General features: G+C 53.1%; 13 non-coding genes across 13 annotated transcripts; all 13 read left to right on the plus strand.

The window, feature by feature from the left end:
• The first annotated feature begins 796 nt into the window (after positions 1–796).
• On the plus strand, positions 797–987 carry LOC137079908 (U2 spliceosomal RNA). The gene has a single exon (XR_010905837.1). It is a non-coding gene; the product is annotated as a U2 spliceosomal RNA (small nuclear RNA).
• Positions 988–1,461: 474 nt separating this feature from the next.
• LOC137079707 (U1 spliceosomal RNA) lies at positions 1,462–1,625 on the plus strand. The gene has a single exon (XR_010905651.1). It is a non-coding gene; the product is annotated as a U1 spliceosomal RNA (small nuclear RNA).
• Positions 1,626–2,633: 1,008 nt separating this feature from the next.
• On the plus strand, positions 2,634–2,824 carry LOC137079909 (U2 spliceosomal RNA). The gene has a single exon (XR_010905838.1). It is a non-coding gene; the product is annotated as a U2 spliceosomal RNA (small nuclear RNA).
• Positions 2,825–3,298: 474 nt separating this feature from the next.
• LOC137080408 (U1 spliceosomal RNA) lies at positions 3,299–3,462 on the plus strand. Its single transcript, XR_010906260.1, has one exon. It is a non-coding gene; the product is annotated as a U1 spliceosomal RNA (small nuclear RNA).
• Positions 3,463–4,470: 1,008 nt separating this feature from the next.
• LOC137079910 (U2 spliceosomal RNA) lies at positions 4,471–4,661 on the plus strand. Its single transcript, XR_010905839.1, has one exon. It is a non-coding gene; the product is annotated as a U2 spliceosomal RNA (small nuclear RNA).
• Positions 4,662–5,135: 474 nt separating this feature from the next.
• LOC137080409 (U1 spliceosomal RNA) lies at positions 5,136–5,299 on the plus strand. The gene has a single exon (XR_010906261.1). It is a non-coding gene; the product is annotated as a U1 spliceosomal RNA (small nuclear RNA).
• Positions 5,300–6,307: 1,008 nt separating this feature from the next.
• Positions 6,308–6,498, plus strand: LOC137079911 (U2 spliceosomal RNA). Its single transcript, XR_010905840.1, has one exon. It is a non-coding gene; the product is annotated as a U2 spliceosomal RNA (small nuclear RNA).
• A 470-nt stretch (positions 6,499–6,968) lies between these two features.
• LOC137080410 (U1 spliceosomal RNA) lies at positions 6,969–7,132 on the plus strand. The gene has a single exon (XR_010906262.1). It is a non-coding gene; the product is annotated as a U1 spliceosomal RNA (small nuclear RNA).
• Positions 7,133–8,140: 1,008 nt separating this feature from the next.
• Positions 8,141–8,331, plus strand: LOC137079912 (U2 spliceosomal RNA). Its single transcript, XR_010905841.1, has one exon. It is a non-coding gene; the product is annotated as a U2 spliceosomal RNA (small nuclear RNA).
• Positions 8,332–8,801: 470 nt separating this feature from the next.
• LOC137080411 (U1 spliceosomal RNA) lies at positions 8,802–8,965 on the plus strand. Its single transcript, XR_010906263.1, has one exon. It is a non-coding gene; the product is annotated as a U1 spliceosomal RNA (small nuclear RNA).
• A 1,008-nt stretch (positions 8,966–9,973) lies between these two features.
• LOC137079913 (U2 spliceosomal RNA) lies at positions 9,974–10,164 on the plus strand. The gene has a single exon (XR_010905842.1). It is a non-coding gene; the product is annotated as a U2 spliceosomal RNA (small nuclear RNA).
• Positions 10,165–10,630: 466 nt separating this feature from the next.
• On the plus strand, positions 10,631–10,794 carry LOC137080412 (U1 spliceosomal RNA). Its single transcript, XR_010906264.1, has one exon. It is a non-coding gene; the product is annotated as a U1 spliceosomal RNA (small nuclear RNA).
• Positions 10,795–11,802: 1,008 nt separating this feature from the next.
• On the plus strand, positions 11,803–11,993 carry LOC137079914 (U2 spliceosomal RNA). The gene has a single exon (XR_010905843.1). It is a non-coding gene; the product is annotated as a U2 spliceosomal RNA (small nuclear RNA).
• The last annotated feature ends 287 nt before the right edge of the window (positions 11,994–12,280 follow it).

Here is a 12,280-nt window from a genome sequence, read left to right on the forward strand (position 1 = left end):
ATGTGGTTTTTCCCACAAACTTTGATATTCAACGGACGAGTTGATTGACAGCAGTGGTCCCAAAGGCAAAGTTGTTCGGATGGAGGTTTTCTGTCGTATGGTACGACTGTCTCGTGCGCGTGCTGTGAAAAAGCACGCGACATACGTTCGCCTATAGCCGCTCTCATGTTGTTGCTTTTTCATTTTAAAGCGCCACTAGGTGGCCATTCACCGCGTCCTTTCTCGCCTGACCCCAGACTGAGCCCGTGCACGGGTGTACCGGCTTGGGTGAAATTGTCTCGTTCCGTCCAAGAGCTATAGCCGTTCTAGCAGACCCCGCCTCGCCCAGCCCGTAGGTTTCGGCCTGCCGCCGCCAAGCTGAATCGAAATTCCCACTTTTTTTCCGATCTGGACGGACAGTCAGACTCCAGAGAATCTTTCTGCACTGGTTTGGGCCAGATCGGGCAAAAGACCTAGGACTAGTGTGCAAAAGTAGGTTTTTCACAAAATCCCAAATACCCGAAAATTTCGCCAGCGCAACCTTCGAATCCGAGGCATGCGTCTCGCTCGGCTCGAGCCAAGGATTCCGATGATATAAGACACTTGGTTCTGCGGCGTGCGGTTTGGGAGCTACGAGCCATTTCGTGCCGGGCCCATCGGGGGGCCAGCCTTGGTGATGTTGTAGAGCGAGTGGCTAGTACCATCCCTCAAAGTTTCAGGTCTCTACGACGTAAGGCCTTTGCCAACCCTCCCCCCCTCACCGCTTCCCAGATGGGCGTCGCCTTTGCCGGCTCCCCTGCCGCTGCGTCATTGTGTCATCGCTTCTCGGCCTTTTGGCTAAGATCAAGTGTAGTATCTGTTCTTATCAGTTTAATATCTGATACGTCCCCTATCCGGGGACTGCATATTAAATTGATTTTTGGCACATGGAGCCGGAACCGGGGCTTGCTCCGTCCACTCCACGCATCGACCTGGTATTGCAGTGCCTCCAGGAACGGTGTGCTTCCCCTTTTTGGGGACTGCGAATTGTTGTGACTAATAGAAGAACCAACAACACCACTGGAATTTTTTTTGTCAGAGAATACAGAAATACGCAGGAAGCGCATACAGAATGACGATGAGGTGACGCAACGATGACCGTGCCACAGAGAAAGCAGCAAGCTGCGGTCATATGAGCATAGGGAAAAAAGAAGAACAAAAGCGTCGGTTGCCGGCCGGCTGACTCATCACCGTCACAGCACGTTTTTTGATGTCCCTCTTATTTGAGAGTCTTTACCAACGAGCTGATGAGTCGAATCAGGGGTTTGTGTTGGATGGATTAGGGACACCTGATTCAAATCAAGGTCACGCACGCACGCACGCACGCAGCAGTCAAGCAATGGAAGGTGCCCCGTCCTTCCTTTTCTTGGGGGAGGGGAAGGTCACCGTGTTTGAGGATGGCGAAGGGGGATAGGGCGCCTCTGCCTGGAGGCCAGGCAACTCATACTTACCTGGCAGGGGAGACACCATGATCAGGAAGGTGGTTCACCCAGGGCGAGGCTCGGCCACTGCACTCCGGTTGTGCTGACCCCTGCGAATTCCCCAAATGTGGGAATCTCGACTGCATAATTTATGGTAGTGGGGGACTGCGTTCGCGCTCTCCCCTGTACACACTGGTTAAAAGCAGATAGCGTGGAGGGAAAAAGCGTGCGGTTCTTGACGCTTGTGGCGCCGCCCACTGCCCCAAAGGGTGAAGTTGCACCAGTTTTGTTATGTTTCTGTCTCTTTCTGCTGTGTCAGCCAGTGACCCGGAGAGTTCAGAGAACTGAACTGCGTTTGTTTTCATCGAGGTTGTCGAAACCTGCGACCGGTTTGCCGAATGTGGTTTTTCCCACAAACTTTGATATTCAACGGACGAGTTGATTGACAGCAGTGGTCCCAAAGGCAAAGTTGTTCGGATGGAGGTTTTCTGTCGTATGGTACGACTGTCTCGTGCGCGTGCTGTGAAAAAGCACGCGACATACGTTCGCCTATAGCCGCTCTCATGTTGTTGCTTTTTCATTTTAAAGCGCCACTAGGTGGCCATTCACCGCGTCCTTTCTCGCCTGACCCCAGACTGAGCCCGTGCACGGGTGTACCGGCTTGGGTGAAATTGTCTCGTTCCGTCCAAGAGCTATAGCCGTTCTAGCAGACCCCGCCTCGCCCAGCCCGTAGGTTTCGGCCTGCCGCCGCCAAGCTGAATCGAAATTCCCACTTTTTTTCCGATCTGGACGGACAGTCAGACTCCAGAGAATCTTTCTGCACTGGTTTGGGCCAGATCGGGCAAAAGACCTAGGACTAGTGTGCAAAAGTAGGTTTTTCACAAAATCCCAAATACCCGAAAATTTCGCCAGCGCAACCTTCGAATCCGAGGCATGCGTCTCGCTCGGCTCGAGCCAAGGATTCCGATGATATAAGACACTTGGTTCTGCGGCGTGCGGTTTGGGAGCTACGAGCCATTTCGTGCCGGGCCCATCGGGGGGCCAGCCTTGGTGATGTTGTAGAGCGAGTGGCTAGTACCATCCCTCAAAGTTTCAGGTCTCTACGACGTAAGGCCTTTGCCAACCCTCCCCCCCTCACCGCTTCCCAGATGGGCGTCGCCTTTGCCGGCTCCCCTGCCGCTGCGTCATTGTGTCATCGCTTCTCGGCCTTTTGGCTAAGATCAAGTGTAGTATCTGTTCTTATCAGTTTAATATCTGATACGTCCCCTATCCGGGGACTGCATATTAAATTGATTTTTGGCACATGGAGCCGGAACCGGGGCTTGCTCCGTCCACTCCACGCATCGACCTGGTATTGCAGTGCCTCCAGGAACGGTGTGCTTCCCCTTTTTGGGGACTGCGAATTGTTGTGACTAATAGAAGAACCAACAACACCACTGGAATTTTTTTTGTCAGAGAATACAGAAATACGCAGGAAGCGCATACAGAATGACGATGAGGTGACGCAACGATGACCGTGCCACAGAGAAAGCAGCAAGCTGCGGTCATATGAGCATAGGGAAAAAAGAAGAACAAAAGCGTCGGTTGCCGGCCGGCTGACTCATCACCGTCACAGCACGTTTTTTGATGTCCCTCTTATTTGAGAGTCTTTACCAACGAGCTGATGAGTCGAATCAGGGGTTTGTGTTGGATGGATTAGGGACACCTGATTCAAATCAAGGTCACGCACGCACGCACGCACGCAGCAGTCAAGCAATGGAAGGTGCCCCGTCCTTCCTTTTCTTGGGGGAGGGGAAGGTCACCGTGTTTGAGGATGGCGAAGGGGGATAGGGCGCCTCTGCCTGGAGGCCAGGCAACTCATACTTACCTGGCAGGGGAGACACCATGATCAGGAAGGTGGTTCACCCAGGGCGAGGCTCGGCCATTGCACTCCGGTTGTGCTGACCCCTGCGAATTCCCCAAATGTGGGAATCTCGACTGCATAATTTATGGTAGTGGGGGACTGCGTTCGCGCTCTCCCCTGTACACACTGGTTAAAAGCAGATAGCGTGGAGGGAAAAAGCGTGCGGTTCTTGACGCTTGTGGCGCCGCCCACTGCCCCAAAGGGTGAAGTTGCACCAGTTTTGTTATGTTTCTGTCTCTTTCTGCTGTGTCAGCCAGTGACCCGGAGAGTTCAGAGAACTGAACTGCGTTTGTTTTCATCGAGGTTGTCGAAACCTGCGACCGGTTTGCCGAATGTGGTTTTTCCCACAAACTTTGATATTCAACGGACGAGTTGATTGACAGCAGTGGTCCCAAAGGCAAAGTTGTTCGGATGGAGGTTTTCTGTCGTATGGTACGACTGTCTCGTGCGCGTGCTGTGAAAAAGCACGCGACATACGTTCGCCTATAGCCGCTCTCATGTTGTTGCTTTTTCATTTTAAAGCGCCACTAGGTGGCCATTCACCGCGTCCTTTCTCGCCTGACCCCAGACTGAGCCCGTGCACGGGTGTACCGGCTTGGGTGAAATTGTCTCGTTCCGTCCAAGAGCTATAGCCGTTCTAGCAGACCCCGCCTCGCCCAGCCCGTAGGTTTCGGCCTGCCGCCGCCAAGCTGAATCGAAATTCCCACTTTTTTTCCGATCTGGACGGACAGTCAGACTCCAGAGAATCTTTCTGCACTGGTTTGGGCCAGATCGGGCAAAAGACCTAGGACTAGTGTGCAAAAGTAGGTTTTTCACAAAATCCCAAATACCCGAAAATTTCGCCAGCGCAACCTTCGAATCCGAGGCATGCGTCTCGCTCGGCTCGAGCCAAGGATTCCGATGATATAAGACACTTGGTTCTGCGGCGTGCGGTTTGGGAGCTACGAGCCATTTCGTGCCGGGCCCATCGGGGGGCCAGCCTTGGTGATGTTGTAGAGCGAGTGGCTAGTACCATCCCTCAAAGTTTCAGGTCTCTACGACGTAAGGCCTTTGCCAACCCTCCCCCCCTCACCGCTTCCCAGATGGGCGTCGCCTTTGCCGGCTCCCCTGCCGCTGCGTCATTGTGTCATCGCTTCTCGGCCTTTTGGCTAAGATCAAGTGTAGTATCTGTTCTTATCAGTTTAATATCTGATACGTCCCCTATCCGGGGACTGCATATTAAATTGATTTTTGGCACATGGAGCCGGAACCGGGGCTTGCTCCGTCCACTCCACGCATCGACCTGGTATTGCAGTGCCTCCAGGAACGGTGTGCTTCCCCTTTTTGGGGACTGCGAATTGTTGTGACTAATAGAAGAACCAACAACACCACTGGAATTTTTTTTGTCAGAGAATACAGAAATACGCAGGAAGCGCATACAGAATGACGATGAGGTGACGCAACGATGACCGTGCCACAGAGAAAGCAGCAAGCTGCGGTCATATGAGCATAGGGAAAAAAGAAGAACAAAAGCGTCGGTTGCCGGCCGGCTGACTCATCACCGTCACAGCACGTTTTTTGATGTCCCTCTTATTTGAGAGTCTTTACCAACGAGCTGATGAGTCGAATCAGGGGTTTGTGTTGGATGGATTAGGGACACCTGATTCAAATCAAGGTCACGCACGCACGCACGCACGCAGCAGTCAAGCAATGGAAGGTGCCCCGTCCTTCCTTTTCTTGGGGGAGGGGAAGGTCACCGTGTTTGAGGATGGCGAAGGGGGATAGGGCGCCTCTGCCTGGAGGCCAGGCAACTCATACTTACCTGGCAGGGGAGACACCATGATCAGGAAGGTGGTTCACCCAGGGCGAGGCTCGGCCATTGCACTCCGGTTGTGCTGACCCCTGCGAATTCCCCAAATGTGGGAATCTCGACTGCATAATTTATGGTAGTGGGGGACTGCGTTCGCGCTCTCCCCTGTACACACTGGTTAAAAGCAGATAGCGTGGAGGGAAAAAGCGTGCGGTTCTTGACGCTTGTGGCGCCGCCCACTGCCCCAAAGGGTGAAGTTGCACCAGTTTTGTTATGTTTCTGTCTCTTTCTGCTGTGTCAGCCAGTGACCCGGAGAGTTCAGAGAACTGAACTGCGTTTGTTTTCATCGAGGTTGTCGAAACCTGCGACCGGTTTGCCGAATGTGGTTTTTCCCACAAACTTTGATATTCAACGGACGAGTTGATTGACAGCAGTGGTCCCAAAGGCAAAGTTGTTCGGATGGAGGTTTTCTGTCGTATGGTACGACTGTCTCGTGCGCGTGCTGTGAAAAAGCACGCGACATACGTTCGCCTATAGCCGCTCTCATGTTGTTGCTTTTTCATTTTAAAGCGCCACTAGGTGGCCATTCACCGCGTCCTTTCTCGCCTGACCCCAGACTGAGCCCGTGCACGGGTGTACCGGCTTGGGTGAAATTGTCTCGTTCCGTCCAAGAGCTATAGCCGTTCTAGCAGACCCCGCCTCGCCCAGCCCGTAGGTTTCGGCCTGCCGCCGCCAAGCTGAATCGAAATTCCCACTTTTTTTCCGATCTGGACGGACAGTCAGACTCCAGAGAATCTTTCTGCACTGGTTTGGGCCAGATCGGGCAAAAGACCTAGGACTAGTGTGCAAAAGTAGGTTTTTCACAAAATCCCAAATACCCGAAAATTTCGCCAGCGCAACCTTCGAATCCGAGGCATGCGTCTCGCTCGGCTCGAGCCAAGGATTCCGATGATATAAGACACTTGGTTCTGCGGCGTGCGGTTTGGGAGCTACGAGCCATTTCGTGCCGGGCCCATCGGGGGGCCAGCCTTGGTGATGTTGTAGAGCGAGTGGCTAGTACCATCCCTCAAAGTTTCAGGTCTCTACGACGTAAGGCCTTTGCCAACCCTCCCCCCCTCACCGCTTCCCAGATGGGCGTCGCCTTTGCCGGCTCCCCTGCCGCTGCGTCATTGTGTCATCGCTTCTCGGCCTTTTGGCTAAGATCAAGTGTAGTATCTGTTCTTATCAGTTTAATATCTGATACGTCCCCTATCCGGGGACTGCATATTAAATTGATTTTTGGCACATGGAGCCGGAACCGGGGCTTGCTCCGTCCACTCCACGCATCGACCTGGTATTGCAGTGCCTCCAGGAACGGTGTGCTTCCCCTTTTTGGGGACTGCGAATTGTTGTGACTAATAGAAGAACCAACAACACCACTGGAATTTTTTTTGTCAGAGAATACAGAAATACGCAGGAAGCGCATACAGAATGACGATGAGGTGACGCAACGATGACCGTGCCACAGAGAAAGCAGCAAGCTGCGGTCATATGAGCATAGGGAAAAAAGAAGAACAAAAGCGTCGGTTGCCGGCCGGCTGACTCATCACCGTCACAGCACGTTTTTTGATGTCCCTCTTATTTGAGAGTCTTTACCAACGAGCTGATGAGTCGAATCAGGGGTTTGTGTTGGATGGATTAGGGACACCTGATTCAAATCAAGGTCACGCACGCACGCACGCAGCAGTCAAGCAATGGAAGGTGCCCCGTCCTTCCTTTTCTTGGGGGAGGGGAAGGTCACCGTGTTTGAGGATGGCGAAGGGGGATAGGGCGCCTCTGCCTGGAGGCCAGGCAACTCATACTTACCTGGCAGGGGAGACACCATGATCAGGAAGGTGGTTCACCCAGGGCGAGGCTCGGCCATTGCACTCCGGTTGTGCTGACCCCTGCGAATTCCCCAAATGTGGGAATCTCGACTGCATAATTTATGGTAGTGGGGGACTGCGTTCGCGCTCTCCCCTGTACACACTGGTTAAAAGCAGATAGCGTGGAGGGAAAAAGCGTGCGGTTCTTGACGCTTGTGGCGCCGCCCACTGCCCCAAAGGGTGAAGTTGCACCAGTTTTGTTATGTTTCTGTCTCTTTCTGCTGTGTCAGCCAGTGACCCGGAGAGTTCAGAGAACTGAACTGCGTTTGTTTTCATCGAGGTTGTCGAAACCTGCGACCGGTTTGCCGAATGTGGTTTTTCCCACAAACTTTGATATTCAACGGACGAGTTGATTGACAGCAGTGGTCCCAAAGGCAAAGTTGTTCGGATGGAGGTTTTCTGTCGTATGGTACGACTGTCTCGTGCGCGTGCTGTGAAAAAGCACGCGACATACGTTCGCCTATAGCCGCTCTCATGTTGTTGCTTTTTCATTTTAAAGCGCCACTAGGTGGCCATTCACCGCGTCCTTTCTCGCCTGACCCCAGACTGAGCCCGTGCACGGGTGTACCGGCTTGGGTGAAATTGTCTCGTTCCGTCCAAGAGCTATAGCCGTTCTAGCAGACCCCGCCTCGCCCAGCCCGTAGGTTTCGGCCTGCCGCCGCCAAGCTGAATCGAAATTCCCACTTTTTTTCCGATCTGGACGGACAGTCAGACTCCAGAGAATCTTTCTGCACTGGTTTGGGCCAGATCGGGCAAAAGACCTAGGACTAGTGTGCAAAAGTAGGTTTTTCACAAAATCCCAAATACCCGAAAATTTCGCCAGCGCAACCTTCGAATCCGAGGCATGCGTCTCGCTCGGCTCGAGCCAAGGATTCCGATGATATAAGACACTTGGTTCTGCGGCGTGCGGTTTGGGAGCTACGAGCCATTTCGTGCCGGGCCCATCGGGGGGCCAGCCTTGGTGATGTTGTAGAGCGAGTGGCTAGTACCATCCCTCAAAGTTTCAGGTCTCTACGACGTAAGGCCTTTGCCAACCCTCCCCCCCTCACCGCTTCCCAGATGGGCGTCGCCTTTGCCGGCTCCCCTGCCGCTGCGTCATTGTGTCATCGCTTCTCGGCCTTTTGGCTAAGATCAAGTGTAGTATCTGTTCTTATCAGTTTAATATCTGATACGTCCCCTATCCGGGGACTGCATATTAAATTGATTTTTGGCACATGGAGCCGGAACCGGGGCTTGCTCCGTCCACTCCACGCATCGACCTGGTATTGCAGTGCCTCCAGGAACGGTGTGCTTCCCCTTTTTGGGGACTGCGAATTGTTGTGACTAATAGAAGAACCAACAACACCACTGGAATTTTTTTTGTCAGAGAATACAGAAATACGCAGGAAGCGCATACAGAATGACGATGAGGTGACGCAACGATGACCGTGCCACAGAGAAAGCAGCAAGCTGCGGTCATATGAGCATAGGGAAAAAAGAAGAACAAAAGCGTCGGTTGCCGGCCGGCTGACTCATCACCGTCACAGCACGTTTTTTGATGTCCCTCTTATTTGAGAGTCTTTACCAACGAGCTGATGAGTCGAATCAGGGGTTTGTGTTGGATGGATTAGGGACACCTGATTCAAATCAAGGTCACGCACGCACGCACGCAGCAGTCAAGCAATGGAAGGTGCCCCGTCCTTCCTTTTCTTGGGGGAGGGGAAGGTCACCGTGTTTGAGGATGGCGAAGGGGGATAGGGCGCCTCTGCCTGGAGGCCAGGCAACTCATACTTACCTGGCAGGGGAGACACCATGATCAGGAAGGTGGTTCACCCAGGGCGAGGCTCGGCCATTGCACTCCGGTTGTGCTGACCCCTGCGAATTCCCCAAATGTGGGAATCTCGACTGCATAATTTATGGTAGTGGGGGACTGCGTTCGCGCTCTCCCCTGTACACACTGGTTAAAAGCAGATAGCGTGGAGGGAAAAAGCGTGCGGTTCTTGACGCTTGTGGCGCCGCCCACTGCCCCAAAGGGTGAAGTTGCACCAGTTTTGTTATGTTTCTGTCTCTTTCTGCTGTGTCAGCCAGTGACCCGGAGAGTTCAGAGAACTGAACTGCGTTTGTTTTCATCGAGGTTGTCGAAACCTGCGACCGGTTTGCCGAATGTGGTTTTTCCCACAAACTTTGATATTCAACGGACGAGTTGATTGACAGCAGTGGTCCCAAAGGCAAAGTTGTTCGGATGGAGGTTTTCTGTCGTATGGTACGACTGTCTCGTGCGCGTGCTGTGAAAAAGCACGCGACATACGTTCGCCTATAGCCGCTCTCATGTTGTTGCTTTTTCATTTTAAAGCGCCACTAGGTGGCCATTCACCGCGTCCTTTCTCGCCTGACCCCAGACTGAGCCCGTGCACGGGTGTACCGGCTTGGGTGAAATTGTCTCGTTCCGTCCAAGAGCTATAGCCGTTCTAGCAGACCCCGCCTCGCCCAGCCCGTAGGTTTCGGCCTGCCGCCGCCAAGCTGAATCGAAATTCCCACTTTTTTTCCGATCTGGACGGACAGTCAGACTCCAGAGAATCTTTCTGCACTGGTTTGGGCCAGATCGGGCAAAAGACCTAGGACTAGTGTGCAAAAGTAGGTTTTTCACAAAATCCCAAATACCCGAAAATTTCGCCAGCGCAACCTTCGAATCCGAGGCATGCGTCTCGCTCGGCTCGAGCCAAGGATTCCGATGATATAAGACACTTGGTTCTGCGGCGTGCGGTTTGGGAGCTACGAGTCATTTCGTGCCGGGCCCATCGGGGGGCCAGCCTTGGTGATGTTGTAGAGCGAGTGGCTAGTACCATCCCTCAAAGTTTCAGGTCTCTACGACGTAAGGCCTTTGCCAACCCTCCCCCCCTCACCGCTTCCCAGATGGGCGTCGCCTTTGCCGGCTCCCCTGCCGCTGCGTCATTGTGTCATCGCTTCTCGGCCTTTTGGCTAAGATCAAGTGTAGTATCTGTTCTTATCAGTTTAATATCTGATACGTCCCCTATCCGGGGACTGCATATTAAATTGATTTTTGGCACATGGAGCCGGAACCGGGGCTTGCTCCGTCCACTCCACGCATCGACCTGGTATTGCAGTGCCTCCAGGAACGGTGTGCTTCCCCTTTTTGGGGACTGCGAATTGTTGTGACTAATAGAAGAACCAACAACACCACTGGAATTTTGTCAGAGAATACAGAAATACGCAGGAAGCGCATACAGAATGACGATGAGGTGACGCAACGATGACCGTGCCACAGAGAAAGCAGCAAGCTGCGGTCATATGAGCATAGGGAAAAAAGAAGAACAAAAGCGTCGGTTGCCGGCCGGCTGACTCATCACCGTCACAGCACGTTTTTTGATGTCCCTCTTATTTGAGAGTCTTTACCAACGAGCTGATGAGTCGAATCAGGGGTTTGTGTTGGATGGATTAGGGACACCTGATTCAAATCAAGGTCACGCACGCACGCACGCAGCAGTCAAGCAATGGAAGGTGCCCCGTCCTTCCTTTTCTTGGGGGAGGGGAAGGTCACCGTGTTTGAGGATGGCGAAGGGGGATAGGGCGCCTCTGCCTGGAGGCCAGGCAACTCATACTTACCTGGCAGGGGAGACACCATGATCAGGAAGGTGGTTCACCCAGGGCGAGGCTCGGCCATTGCACTCCGGTTGTGCTGACCCCTGCGAATTCCCCAAATGTGGGAATCTCGACTGCATAATTTATGGTAGTGGGGGACTGCGTTCGCGCTCTCCCCTGTACACACTGGTTAAAAGCAGATAGCGTGGAGGGAAAAAGCGTGCGGTTCTTGACGCTTGTGGCGCCGCCCACTGCCCCAAAGGGTGAAGTTGCACCAGTTTTGTTATGTTTCTGTCTCTTTCTGCTGTGTCAGCCAGTGACCCGGAGAGTTCAGAGAACTGAACTGCGTTTGTTTTCATCGAGGTTGTCGAAACCTGCGACCGGTTTGCCGAATGTGGTTTTTCCCACAAACTTTGATATTCAACGGACGAGTTGATTGACAGCAGTGGTCCCAAAGGCAAAGTTGTTCGGATGGAGGTTTTCTGTCGTATGGTACGACTGTCTCGTGCGCGTGCTGTGAAAAAGCACGCGACATACGTTCGCCTATAGCCGCTCTCATGTTGTTGCTTTTTCATTTTAAAGCGCCACTAGGTGGCCATTCACCGCGTCCTTTCTCGCCTGACCCCAGACTGAGCCCGTGCACGGGTGTACCGGCTTGGGTGAAATTGTCTCGTTCCGTCCAAGAGCTATAGCCGTTCTAGCAGACCCCGCCTCGCCCAGCCCGTAGGTTTCGGCCTGCCGCCGCCAAGCTGAATCGAAATTCCCACTTTTTTTCCGATCTGGACGGACAGTCAGACTCCAGAGAATCTTTCTGCACTGGTTTGGGCCAGATCGGGCAAAAGACCTAGGACTAGTGTGCAAAAGTAGGTTTTTCACAAAATCCCAAATACCCGAAAATTTCGCCAGCGCAACCTTCGAATCCGAGGCATGCGTCTCGCTCGGCTCGAGCCAAGGATTCCGATGATATAAGACACTTGGTTCTGCGGCGTGCGGTTTGGGAGCTACGAGCCATTTCGTGCCGGGCCCATCGGGGGGCCAGCCTTGGTGATGTTGTAGAGCGAGTGGCTAGTACCATCCCTCAAAGTTTCAGGTCTCTACGACGTAAGGCCTTTGCCAACCCTCCCCCCCTCACCGCTTCCCAGATGGGCGTCGCCTTTGCCGGCTCCCCTGCCGCTGCGTCATTGTGTCATCGCTTCTCGGCCTTTTGGCTAAGATCAAGTGTAGTATCTGTTCTTATCAGTTTAATATCTGATACGTCCCCTATCCGGGGACTGCATATTAAATTGATTTTTGGCACATGGAGCCGGAACCGGGGCTTGCTCCGTCCACTCCACGCATCGACCTGGTATTGCAGTGCCTCCAGGAACGGTGTGCTTCCCCTTTTTGGGGACTGCGAATTGTTGTGACTAATAGAAGAACCAACAACACCACTGGAATTTTTTTTGTCAGAGAATACAGAAATACGCAGGAAGCGCATACAGAATGACGATGAGGTGACGCAACGATGACCGTGCCACAGAGAAAGCAGCAAGCTGCGGTCATATGAGCATAGGGAAAAAAGAAGAACAAAAGCGTCGGTTGCCGGCCGGCTGACTCATCACCGTCACAGCACGTTTTTTGATGTCCCTCTTATTTGAGAGTCTTTACCAACGAGCTGATGAGTCGA

Source organism: Pseudorasbora parva, chromosome 6 (genome assembly GCF_024679245.1).
Source record: "Pseudorasbora parva isolate DD20220531a chromosome 6, ASM2467924v1, whole genome shotgun sequence".
NCBI lineage: Eukaryota > Metazoa > Chordata > Actinopteri > Cypriniformes > Gobionidae > Pseudorasbora > Pseudorasbora parva.